Here is a 13579-nt window from a genome sequence, read left to right as displayed (position 1 = left end):
AGAAAGAGTATGAAGAAGAATGTCAAAGAAAGAATTTGGAATTGTCGGACAGCATTGTTCAGAAAAGGAAAGAATTAGATGAAGAGAAGAGAGTGTTTATTCTTGAAAAGAAAAACACTGTCAAGAAAAATGCTGCAATTGCCAAAGAGCTTACAGAGAAAAAGAAATGGCTTAACATTGCTTCCGAAAATAAGAAGGGAAGTTCAGACGAATAGAGAAAAATTTTGAGAAAGAACGGAAATTTTTTGAAAAGTCAAAGAAGGAATTAGAAAGTAAGTTTTGGATACTTCAAAGAAATTGTCTGATCTAAAGACAGACCTTGAAACTGAATTGAACTGAAAAATAAATATAATTTGGTTATTGCTGAAAGAGTGCTTTTACAAAAAGTCAAAGACTTTTCGTGTGCTAAAAGCCCAACTGATTCTCAATCACAGTGTAAAACCAGCTTTTATAATTGTTTCTATTTGAACAGTTATTCAAGTAGTCCTAAATCTAATGTTTCTAAGAACTATTCTCGTTCTAATCAGTATTATCAAGGGTATGTCATTGGATCACCCAATTACTATTCAAATATTAAAAGCATTTGGGTTAATAAGTCTGAATCTGTTTTATCTCATACACCTGTTGTTACTAACAATCTTCCTTGCATTGTGAAATTCACTAATGATCTGATCAATCTTAGCAAGAGAAGGATTATGTGCTTAACATGCAGAACCAATAATTTTGTCAATAACAAAAGGTTCAACAGGTGGCATGGAGATAACAACTATCAGAATAACTGGAAAGGTAAGAACAGGTATGATTATAATAATTGGCATGAATCATATTTTGTATATAATCACTTGTTAATAGTGCTAAAAAGAAAATATGTTATAGAAATAAATGGTTTGGAAATTACAACATACCCCAACCTGATACTAACAAAATAGGACCCAAGTTCGTTTGGGTACCAAAATATACTTAATCTGGTTTTGCAGGTGTGTCTATTTTGTGCTTATCAGAATATCATTTCAGTGATACACCAATGCAGGGGGACTTGTAATTTATTCCAAACGAGGCTTCTGAACATTTCAGTTCAGGACCCGTGCTTTACCGAGTGTGGTTTCTAAACACTCAGTTTAGAACCTGTACTTAAAATGTTTTCTTCAATTTTTTTAATTTTTTTGAGGTTTACTTAAATCTGTTTTCTAGGGGGAGTCTCTAGAATTTTTGAATAAATGTTTTCGGAAATGGAAATGTTTTCTGAAACGAGTACATTTTCTGAACAGGTATTTCTTGATATTTTACTTGCGTAATTTCTCGTCATACATAATTACAATACCTATTTCAGCAAATCTTCAAACTGTTATTATCACGTCTCTTATATGAAAATCTTTTTCGGTGATAATACACTTGTTTGTATTCAATTTTGTTTTTTGATATTTTTTTTTACATTCATTTTTTTGAATATCAGAATCTGTAAATTTGTTCTTACAGATCTTCATTCATTTCTCTCGTATATACTGAATAATCGAATCATTGTCGCATCATTCTTTCGTTAATTGTGCTTGAAGCCAAATTTCTTGATCAATTTTTTTATCTGATCATTATGCTTTAAAGAAATAATATTTTGATCAACCTTTGTGATCAAATGTGCATAACGCTAAATTTTAGGAGGGACTGAGTGCTTATCAGAAATACCTCTACGAAATGTCAAAACCGACAGACCTACCCAAGAGGACAACCATATCTGAGTGAGCTTAAATACAAAAGGGTTTGTGTGCTGAGACTAAAATGAAAAAGAGAGGGGTAGTTGTTGTGAGCTAAAAGAATTGACGAGAGTTGTGTCAGGATTAAAAGAATACACAAATCTTGTTCCAAACTTATATAATCCGGGCATACCACATAATCTATTAGTTCTCAATTCTTTGGAGACTAATATTGAAAAAGGCAAAGCCAAAGTCAATTCTTGTCACAACCCCACCAGCTACTCATTTATCTCTCAACAGATAAATGTTTCAATAACATTTGGGCCACGCAGCTCATCATCTATCAATTTCTCATTCGGAGAAAGTTGATATTGAAATCAGAAGGATATATGTCCCCCCCTTCAAGTGTTTTTGATCACATATTGAGTCTAATAAATTTGTGTAGTCCACACGATTTATCTTTTTGAGCCTAAAAAGAAGCATTAGTTGCTTTATCTTTCTACACTACACAGATTTAGCATTTTATATGTTAATTTGCCAAAACATTCATAGATATGCTATTTTTTAGCTATCAATGATTGAATGGAAGACCTGGTGAGATGAGCATAAAAAAGTCTCATATATATAGTACATCCGTTGTACTGAGTATATCTATTATACTCACAGGCCAGTCTTTTTATAAGATTGAAAACAATTTCATATGTTGAAATTGGATGTTACCTTCCCATTCCCTTAATCTGAAAAGTTAAAAAAACTGGATTTTCAAATATCTACTTACAGTTTCATGATTTGATGGTTTACGCGGAGGATTTCATTCATCTTATGTATGTTGGAATGATTCTCATTTCATCATAAGGGGGAGTATGTAATAATGAATTAAATATTCTTTTCCGATCTTTTTAAAGGGAATCTGATGCAAAGATCAAGGGGGAGTAACTTCGAAATTGGCAAAAGACTCAAAATAAGTGCGACTGGAGATAATTACAGAAAGATTATTCATGTGCTACAACGACTGAGAGATGTTGAATGTGAAGATCATCTTTAAAACATTTTACTGAAGATTTGTTGTCTGAAGATTCTTTGAAGATCAAATCTTGTACATTGTTTCTGACAATCACTGTTCTACTTTGTCAAAAGAGAAGATCATCGCTGTTCTACATTCGAGGGGGAGAATGCTAGAAGATCTTTCTCAACAGTTGATTGGTTGAAGATTTCTTTTGAAGATGACATATTGTGCTTAAAGTTTCTAAGTTCAATCAGGACTCAAAGTGTAGAATTTCTTTCAAGTCTGAATACAAAGGGGGAGAATGTTAGGACTGAAAATCAGTATTAAATTGTATTCGTCTTGAAAGTTAAATATTGTCTATAATTGTAAAAGTCATTGTGTTTGACTTTTCTTAGACAGGTTTGACTTTGACTATGTTTAGAAGTTTTACCTTATAAATAGGGTGATGTCTTTTGTTATCTTTGTAAGAGAGCTTTATTGTAAATCATATTACGTAAAGAGAGTTTGACCAGAGCTTTTGATGATTGACTTTCTCTCTCAAATCTTATATGAATGTTCTTAAAGAAATATCCAAATCTGCCACTGTTATGGAGCTTATTGAAGATTGATCATTAAAGTGGGACTATCAGATATGCATATTTCACGTAATCCATATAATAAACATGTATAAATTACCTCAACCCAGGTTGTCTCAAACCTTGTTATAACATTCTTCACCCCTTAAAAGAATTTCGTCCCGAAATTCACTACTTTAAATAACCACGGATATTGAGTTCTAATGTCAGATTCTAATTCCCAAGTTGCTTCTGAACCTTTATGAAAACGCCATTGCACTTTTACTAAACTGATCTCCTTGTTTCTCAATACTCTGTTCTTTTTGTCAGTTATTGCCTCTGGTGTCTCGATAAAACTCAGCTTATTGTCAAGTTTAATCTCAGAAAGTGGTATTTCTAAACTTGAGTCTGCCAAACATTTGCGTAGATTTGATACATGAAAGGTGTTGTGAATTAAGCGGAGTTCTTCTAGTACTTCCAACTGATAAGCTACCGGTCCAATTCTTTTGCAGATTCTGAATGGTCCAATATACCTTGGACTAAGCTTACCTTTCTTCCCAAATCTCATAACACCTTTCCATGGAGATACCTTTAACATTACAAATTCACCTATGTTAAATTCAATCGGTTTTCTTCGTTTGTTGGCATAGCTTTTCTGTAGATCCTGGGCAGTTTTGATTTTTGCTCGAATCTGGTCAATTTTTTCAGACGTTACTTGCACAATCTCGGGACCTGTTAACTGTTTTTCACCTACCTCATTCCAACATAACAGTGTTCGACATTTTCTTCCATATAAGACTTCATAAGGTGTCGCTTGGATGCTGGAGTGATAACTATTATTGTAGGCGAATTCTATCAACGACAAATGTTCTTCCCATGATCCCCCGAAGTCGATGACACAAGATCTCAACATATCTTCGAGAGTTTGGATGGTTCTTTCACTTTGTCCATCTGTTTGTGGGTGATAAGACGTACTTAATCTGATTTGTGATCACAAAGCTCTTTGCAGACTTTCCCAGAATTTTGAAGTAAAACGACTGTCTCTATCAGATATGATGAACAATGGAACTCCATGTCTAGTCACAATTTATATGATATAGATTTGAGCCAGTCTTTCCAATGAATAAGTCTCTTTCATTGGTAGGAAATGTGCAGACTTTGATAGACGGTCCACTATTACCCATATTGCATCATAAGCTTTTGGAGTTCGGGGTAATTTCATGAAAAGTCCATCATAATATGATCCCATTTCCAGATCGGTATTTCCAATGATTGTAGATTCCCATAGGGCCTCTGATGCTCTATTTTAACYTGCAAACAAGTTAAGCATCGTTCTATATATCTTGCGATGTCTTTCTTGAGACTTGGCTACCAATAAAATGCCTTCATATCCTTATACATCTTGTTGGTACCTTGGTGGATGGAATAACGGGACTTGTGGCATTCATTTAGGATGGTTTCTCGTGCATTCCCATAATTTGGTACCCATATCCAACCTTGGAAACATAATATTCTTTCCCCATTCGGCTCCATGATGGAAGTTATCTTACCCACTTTTTCTGATTTCTCGTTTTCTTCCTTGACAGCCTCTGTTTGGCATCTCTGTATTTTCTTACGCAAATCTGAGTTTAAACTTATTTTCATCGCCACTGCCTTGATAGTTCCACTTYTCTYTTTACGGCTCAGAGCATCGGCTACAACATTAGCCTTTCCTGGGTGATACAAAATTTCACAGTCATAGTCATTAACTAATTCAATCCATTATCGTTGTCTCATATTCAGATCCTTCTGGTTGAACAAGTGTTGTAGGTTTTTGTGATCCGTATAAATTTTACACTTCGTTCCTAATAAGTAATGCCTCCAAATCTTTAAAGCAAAAACCACGGCCGCCAATTCCATGTCGTGAGTTGGATAGTGCTTTTCATGATCTTTTAATTGTCTAGATGCATATGATATGACTTTCCCTTTTTGCATCAAGACACAGCCTAAACCCAACTTCGATGCATCACTATATACCACAAAGTCTTCAGTTCCATCGGGTAATGATAGTAGCGGAGCACTGCAAAGATGATCTTTTAATAACTGAAAGGCTTTCTACTGTTCTTCTTCCCACTGAAATTTAACATTGTTTCGAGTTAATTTCGTCAAAGGCACGACTATTTTAGAGAAATCTTGAATAAACTTGCGGTAATAGCCTGCCAATCCCAAGAAGCTTCGAACTTCAGATGGTGTTTTCGGTGCCTCCCATTTTGCAACGGCTTCAATCTTTGCTGGATCTACCTTTACTCCATCCTCAGATATAACATGCCCCAGAAACTGGACTTCTCTTAGCCAAAATTCACACTTTGATAGTTTAGCATACAACTTTTCTCTTTTTCGAAAGCTCAAGGATCAATCGAAGATGTTCTACAGGCTCTTCTTGGGTTTTGGAGTATATAAGAATATCATCGATAAATATAATGACAAATTTATCGAGGTATTCTCTACATATTCGATTCATCAGATCCATGAAAGCTACAGGTGCGTTAATTAAACCGAATGGCATAACCAAGAATTCATGGTGCCCGTACCTGGTTCGAAATGTTGTTTTTGTTATATCACCTTCTTTAACTTTCAACTGATGGTATCCTTATCGCAAATCAATCTTTGAGAAATAACTGGCTCCTACTAGTTGATCAAACAAATCATCGATCCTGGGCAATGGATATTTGTTCTTTATGGTTAGTTTGTTTAACTCTCGATAATCAATACACATACGCATAGTGCCATCTTTCTTTCTCACAAACAGAACTGGAGCTCCCCATGGTGAAGTACTTGGCCTGATAAATCCCTTGTCTGACAAATCCTTTAATTGTGTAACCAGTTCTTTTAATTCTGATGGAGCTAATATGTACGGTGCTTTTGCTATAGGTGCTTCTCCAGGTATTAAATCAATCCTAAATTCAATAATTCGATCTGGAGGTAGCCCTGATAAGTCTTCTGGAAAGACTTCAGGATATTCACTGACAACCAGAATTAATTCTTGTTTACTCCATTCTTTCTTAGCATCAATTATGTAAGCTAAAAATCCTTGGCATTTCTTTTGGATACATTTTCTGGATTTCATCACAAATAGCAAACTGGTACGATGATCCTGATGATCACCATAAATTACGAGTGTCCCTCTGTTCGGTAACATAATTCTAATCATCTTTTTATTGCAAACGATGCTGGCCTTATTTTCTGCCCACCAATCCATTCCTACTACCACATCAAATTCCTTCATAGGCAAGGGAAACAATCGGATGGGTAGCTCACAATCCTCAATCATGATAGTGCAGCTTTTAAACATATAACTCACAGATAGTTGACCGTTAGCAGTATCAACTACTAACTTATCGTCAAGTGGCACAGAATTCATACGAGCACAAAAGGCAAATGATGGGGATACAAATGAGAAGTTTGCACCCGAGTCAAATAACACTTTAGCATGTAAGGAGTTCACGAAAAATGTACCTGTTACTACATAGGGTATAGTTTCTGCTTCATTTTGGTCATTTGAAAAGATCGACCCCACCCCCCACCCGTTGCTCCTCTGCCCATATTTGGTCTTCCTCAGCCTGTTGATGTATTGCTCCCCATGGTTAACTGTGGGGCTTTCAATTGTGGACAATTTGGTTTGAGGTGATCTGCAGAATTACAATTAAAATACCCTTTAACTGTTGGGCAAACATTCGACAAATGACCTGTTTCACCACATTTATAACATTTCCTTAGCTCAATCTTGCATTCTCCCTGATGAACTTGATGACATCGGGGACAAGTCTTTCCATTGAATCTTTGTATGGGCCTATTTCCAAGCTTTCCAACTTTTGGTCCTTTGTATCCGGTTGATGGACCTTCCCATTTCCTCTTTTCTATTGCTTTCCCTTCTTTTTGTCTGTTCTGTTTCTTTCTGTTACCTCCGCTGCGTCAACGGTCAATGAACATGTAGCCGGATTCATGGCTATCACAAATTCTCGGATTGATGGTTTCAATCCCCAAATATACCTTTCCACTTTTCTAGATTCCGAGGAAATATAATGTTCTGCAAATCTTGAATATTCAATGAATTTCTTTGTATATTCCCTTACAGTTCTGTTTCCTTGTTCCAATTTTAGAAAGTCTTCTTCCATTTTTATAATGGCAGCTTTTGGCCAAAACTGCTCCTTGAATTTGTTGACAAACTCTAGCCATGTCATAGTTTGCAAAATATATGTTCTGTCTAAGGATTCTACTTCCCACCAAAATAACGCATTTGATTTTAACACCGATACTGCAAATCTGACTTTATCTATTTCTAAACATCGGATGGTATTGAATACAGACTCCATCTATTTGACCCAACACATTGCTTTAATTGGATCTCTTTCTCCCGAGAAGGTTGGTGGTTTACAAGTTAGAAACATCTTTATATCTCTTTCCCTATTATTGAGAATTGGAATCGATGGAGTAACTTCAATTCTGCCTGTCTCTATTTTGGCAAGATTCCTCAAAATAGAAGTCAAGGTTTCCCTTAGCTTTCCCATTTCTTCAGCTAATATGTTTCTTGTTACATATTCTGGGTGAGACATCCGTTCTTGATTCATATTTTCAGAGTTTGATTCTGCTTGATTCATATTAATTTCTGGCTGGCTTATTTTGCCTCTTGTCTTCCCCCTACCTCTACCTCTACCTCTACCTCTGTCTCTGCTTCTTCCCTCAGAGGTGCCAATAGGAGAAACAGGGGATTCTTCTTCATTAGGGTGGGTGATCCTTTCTGGCCTTCTTGATCTACTAGCCATCTGTAGATAACAAAGTTAAAACACATATTTTTCACATTCCCAAATATAATAAAGTGTCTAAGTTCAGTTATGTACCTGTAGATTCAAAATTACATTGGYMWRATGTAATCCGAAAATACCTTACACACTGATCTCTTAACTTATTATATTTATTCCAAAGGTGCTAACTATGCATGAGACACTAATATGCAATGAAATAGTCTAAGTCTAGGTATCATGCATGTGAATACCTAAATCCCTTAAACTCAGCCTCTGATACCAACTCTGTAACACCCCCAAATCCATACATTGCATATAACACATATTTCATATATAGAATACATGTTGTTCCCCACATAGGTCCTTGATACAAGAGTCTATAATGTAAAATACGCAACCCAAAAATTCCAAAAGTACATGTTCTTGCATCCTAGCATCTATGCTTCCAAAACAGCTAAGCACATAGGGAAGTAATTCACATAATGATCTTTCCCTTATTATCCTTACCTGCACATATATTTTTGAAAACACGAAATGAGGGTTAGACATGAATGTCTAGTGAGGTTCCCTTTTTATGTAATGCAGGGTGAAGATCACCAAAATATTTATTTCAAATAATTCATCTTATGAAGCAAAACTAAAATAATACTGTTTCTGTCCATCGGTTCTCTGGTTCCAAACCATACTTAGAATATATTTCAATAACTAGGACTAGAGCACCTCTAGTCTCTCTTCCAGAGCTTCTGGTTCCTCGACCAGAGCCTCTACTTGTACTAACCAGAGCTTCTGGTTCAAAAGACATGATCAACCAGAGCCTCTCTGGTTCAACGTGTAAGCCAACCAGAGCCTCTCTGGTCTATTTATCATAAAATGATTCTAAATATAAAATTCTTTTCTTAAAAACCTCTAAAAATATAATTTTGACATAGAAGCTCTTATCAATAGATACAGAGCCTCTGATCCAATTACTACATTTAGTAAAAGCTTGCTCATTCTCCAAATTAATAACCAGAATCCTCTGGTCCAATAATGAGGACCAACCAGAGCCCCTCTGGTTCGTTACAAGAAACAACAAGAGCCACTCTGATTCCTTATAAAATGACCATTTTGTTCCAAAATATTATTAACCAATACCAATGGCCATAGGCCAAGTTTTCCCTTTCTCAATAACGTCAATACTATTATTTCTAATAAGAACAATATCTTTGAGTTCTCAAATCACAAAGAAGTAAGGACTCAAATCTATTGTAGTCTTAAAAGACATAATAATAAGAGCGCTATAATATTCACACACAATCGCCACCCTTATATCCAAAAGTACACCTCTCCTTGATATGCCACCCTTATTCCAAAAGACATCTCTCCTTGATATGCCACCCTTATTCCAAAAGACACCTCTCCTTCATATGCCACCCTTATTCCAAAAGACACCTCTCCTTGATATGTCGCCCTTATTTCTTCTTCAAAATCTATGAATTAGTTCAGATGAACGACCGCAGTCACAACTATTTTATCGTTTCCTCAATTCATAGTTTTATCCATAAAATCTATAGATTAATTCCAATTGAAGACAGATCAAAATCACAATCGTCTCAAAATAATATTCTCTATAGTTTTCAACCAACARTTTTATCATTAAAACCTTTCAAACTCAAGAACAATCTATCTTTCAAAGATTTCCAAAACTTTGTATCCCTTTTTAAATCCTCAAAACAGGATATCATTTACCAAACTTTTTTAAAGAAGCAATCTCTTATTTATCTTTTCCAAAACAGTTTTTAATACTCAAATATATAACAATAACACCTTTACATTATGAAGATAGTTTTTACCATCTTTTCTTAAAAACCAACCTCAAAACCCAACAGTTTATATAACAATATATATAAAAGTTTTAATCATCAAAAACTCACAATGTACAATCAACAGTATTTTTAAAAACTCACCTTAACAATCACATATTCTGTAGTTTTAAAACACACAGCAAATCACAAGCTCTTCAAACAGCTTTGAACAAAAGATTTGATCAAGAATACTTCTCACCGCCATAACACTCTTTTTCTCTTTCAACAGATTTTTCTTCAAATGAAATGATAAGATAGAACCTTATCTTTTTATTTCTTTAAATACTCTCACCATGACGGTGGAGATTATTTTAATTATTATAAAACTCATAGACGGTGAATCCTTTATCCAATAGAAATAACCTTGGGTGGTGGGTCTATTTATCATAAAATTCATGATTTCTTAACCATGAAGGTATAAGTTTTTAAATATTATAATAATGTTTCTACCAGGATATCGTATCACAAATATGCACCATCTCATGTATGCTTCACACCACATGCATATATGTATAAATTACATACATATCATGCCATCTTTTCACATATATGCATGCACAATATCATGTTCACATTTCACATATATAGTTCATGTATTTCTACTTAGATATGCATATTTCACGTAATCCACATAATAAATATGTATAAATTACCTCAACCCAGGTTGTCTCAAACCTGGTTATAACAGCAGCGACGCCATCTTCTAAGGCTCCTTCCTCCTTCAGGAGTAAAGATGAAAAGTACTCAAACTGAAGGAGAAGTACAGAAAGGTGAAGAACAACCAGCGAAAGACTATGGGCCTTGTCGCTGAAGAGCATGACTGGGCTGAATCCGATGAATCATCTTCATATGAAGAGGATACAGCCTATATATGCTTGATGGGCATAGATGCAGATGAAGGATCTTCAAAAGTATCTACTTCCTCTGAGCCATCTACCTCTTCTACTATTCAGATATGTTCCCTGAATGAACCCTCTTCTTCTTCTAGTATTTTTGCACTGGATACGTTGACCATTGACCTTTAGAATGCCCTCAATGGCAAATCGAAAGCAGAAATGCTTAACCTTGATCTTCAAGAGCAATTGAAGATTTGCCATTCTAAGATCAAAGAGCTTACCTCTGTTAAGGAAAATCTTAAGGATCAGGTTATTGTAAACCAAGCCATCACCGTTGAACGTGAGAAGGCTATCACTAAGCGTGAGTGAGCAATCGTTGAAGTTAAGGCTGAGAAAGCTATCAGTGAAGGGTGGTGTAAAGCTTCCATCAAAGCCTCTGAGATCATTAATGCTTAGATCCCTGCCAAGATAACGACTGGTCTAGGATTCTCCTACGATCAGGAAGAACGTGTTACAGACATGTCCATGTTTAAATTTGGCACCTTTGTCTCTTCTATTCCCAACACTTCTTCCTCTCAGTCTTCTCTTTCTGAGAGTCATCTTGAAGGAACTCCTTCGAAGTTCTGGTTGCAAAGACAAAGGTAAATCACTTTCATCAAATTCTTGGTGATCCAGATGTAGGTATCAAGACATGTTGTGGTCTGAGTAATATCTGTCTGGGTAATATCTGACCTAGTTGGGTCCTTGCCATGCAAGAGGATCTCATTGAGTTTGATAGAAACAAAGTCTGGTACCTTTTCCCACGTCCATCTGACAAATCAGTGATAGGCACCAAAATGGGTCTATCGCAATAAGTTGGATGAAGATGGTGTGGTAACCCGTAACAAGGATCGGCTTGTTGCTCAGGGTTATTGTTAGCTCCATTATCTGCCCCGTGCCTGACTTTCTGGGTTTCCTTGACTGGCTTGTCGAGCTTGGTTTGAAGTTGCCCCTTGATTCCTCTTTGGGCAAACATTCCTCATATGATCTGGACTCCCACAACCGTAACATAATCGTCTTCGACAATCCTTTGCTGTATGACCCCCTAGGTGGCATCTTTGACAAATGATGCAGTTTCCCCAGTGCGGATATTTGCGTTTATTGCACTTAGACTTGCCGCCTTGATTTACCGCCTGAGTCTGTGGCCCAAACTTTCCTACCATTCTCTTATTCTTGTCAAATTTTCCCCCAGATCTTTGATTCCCATGCTCCTCCATTTTTCTTTTTCCCTTGGCGAATTCTCCGGATCGAACCGCATTATTCGTGAGCTTGGTGGCAATATATATTGCCTCCTTAAGGGTAGTTGGGTTGGCCGAGGTGATGTTTCATCGGATTTCTAAAGACAATCCCCAAATATACCTCTCAATGTGGACTTCCTCCGGTGTCACTAGATGTGGTACTAGATTCGCTAACTCGTGGAATCGGGCTGTATAGGTAGCTATATTTTCCCCTTTCATTTCATGATTCCATAACTCCATCTCTAACTTTTGGAGTTCACTTATTGGGCAATATTCATACTTTAGTAGTTTCTTAAATTCTTCCCAAGAAAGCTGGTTAGCCGTTTCCCGCCCCCTCGTTTGTATCAATGTATTCCACCAGGTAAGTGCCCTTCCTTGTAACAAACATGCCGCATATTCTACTTTATTTCCTTCAGTACATTTTCTAATCTGAAGAACAGATTCCATGCTCTCAAGCCATGATAATAATCTTACTACTCCTTCGGTTCCATGGAATTCTTTCGGGTTGCATGATCTAAAAGATTTATAAGTGCATTCCCTAGCTGCCCTCGGCTCTGGATTGTTTGGTTGTTTAGCATTTAAGCCAGCAGCCACTTGACTGACTATGTTGGGGAGTGCGGCCAAAATTTGCTCTGACACAAGTCGTGCAACCTCAGGGTTTTCTCTTCTTGGCGGCATCTTCTAATGCCTAAGTCAGAAGGGAATTTCATCATTTTTATTGTAATAACAAGGATGATAACTTCCAGTCATTTAAACGATGCCAATGATGTTCATCGTACGGAAAACATTTAAGCATTTATATGACCAAACAGAATAATCCTATATTTACCATAACTTGATGTAATTATGTGTGTCCCTAAATTCACTGATCAATCTTCAATTATCTTCACGATCATGGCAGATCAGAATATAACATTCAAGAACATCAATAACATTGAGAGGAAAAGTCAATGCATTCAAAGTATGTTCAAACTCTCATTTACAATTAAGCTCTCCTACTTCAAATTACAAAGACCACCTACTATTTATATGGTCAAACTATTAAAGACAAGTCAAAGTCAAACTCCTATAAGAAAGTCAAACATGCTAACTTTTACAATTATAGACTACATTTAACTTTCAAGACGAATACAATTAATACTGATTTTCAATCCTAACATTCTCCCCCTTTGTATTCAGACTTGAAAGAAAATTCTGCACTTTGAGTCCTTGTTTGAACTTTGAAACTTTAAGCACAATATGTCTTCTTCAAAAGAAATCTTCAACTTGAAATCTTCAAGTAATCATCTGTTGAGAAAGATCTTCTAGCATTCTATCCCTCGAATGTAGAATCACGGTGATCTTCTCTTTTAACAATGTAGAACAGATTCAAAAACAATTTTCAGAAACACTGTACAAGATGTGATCTTCAAAGGATCTTCACATTCAACATCTCTCAGTCGTTGTAGCACACAAATAATCTTTCTGTAATTATCTTCAGTCGCGCTTCTTTTGAGTCTTTTGCCAACACTGAAGTTACTCCCCCTTGATCTTTGCATCAAATTCCCTTTAAAATGTTCGGAAATGAATATTTCATTCATTATTACATATACT

The sequence above is a fragment of the Cynara cardunculus genome (assembly GCF_001531365.2).
Source record: "Cynara cardunculus var. scolymus isolate 2C chromosome LG 2, CcrdV1, whole genome shotgun sequence".
Classification (NCBI taxonomy): domain Eukaryota; kingdom Viridiplantae; phylum Streptophyta; class Magnoliopsida; order Asterales; family Asteraceae; genus Cynara; species Cynara cardunculus.
This window is presented reverse-complemented; position numbering follows the sequence as displayed.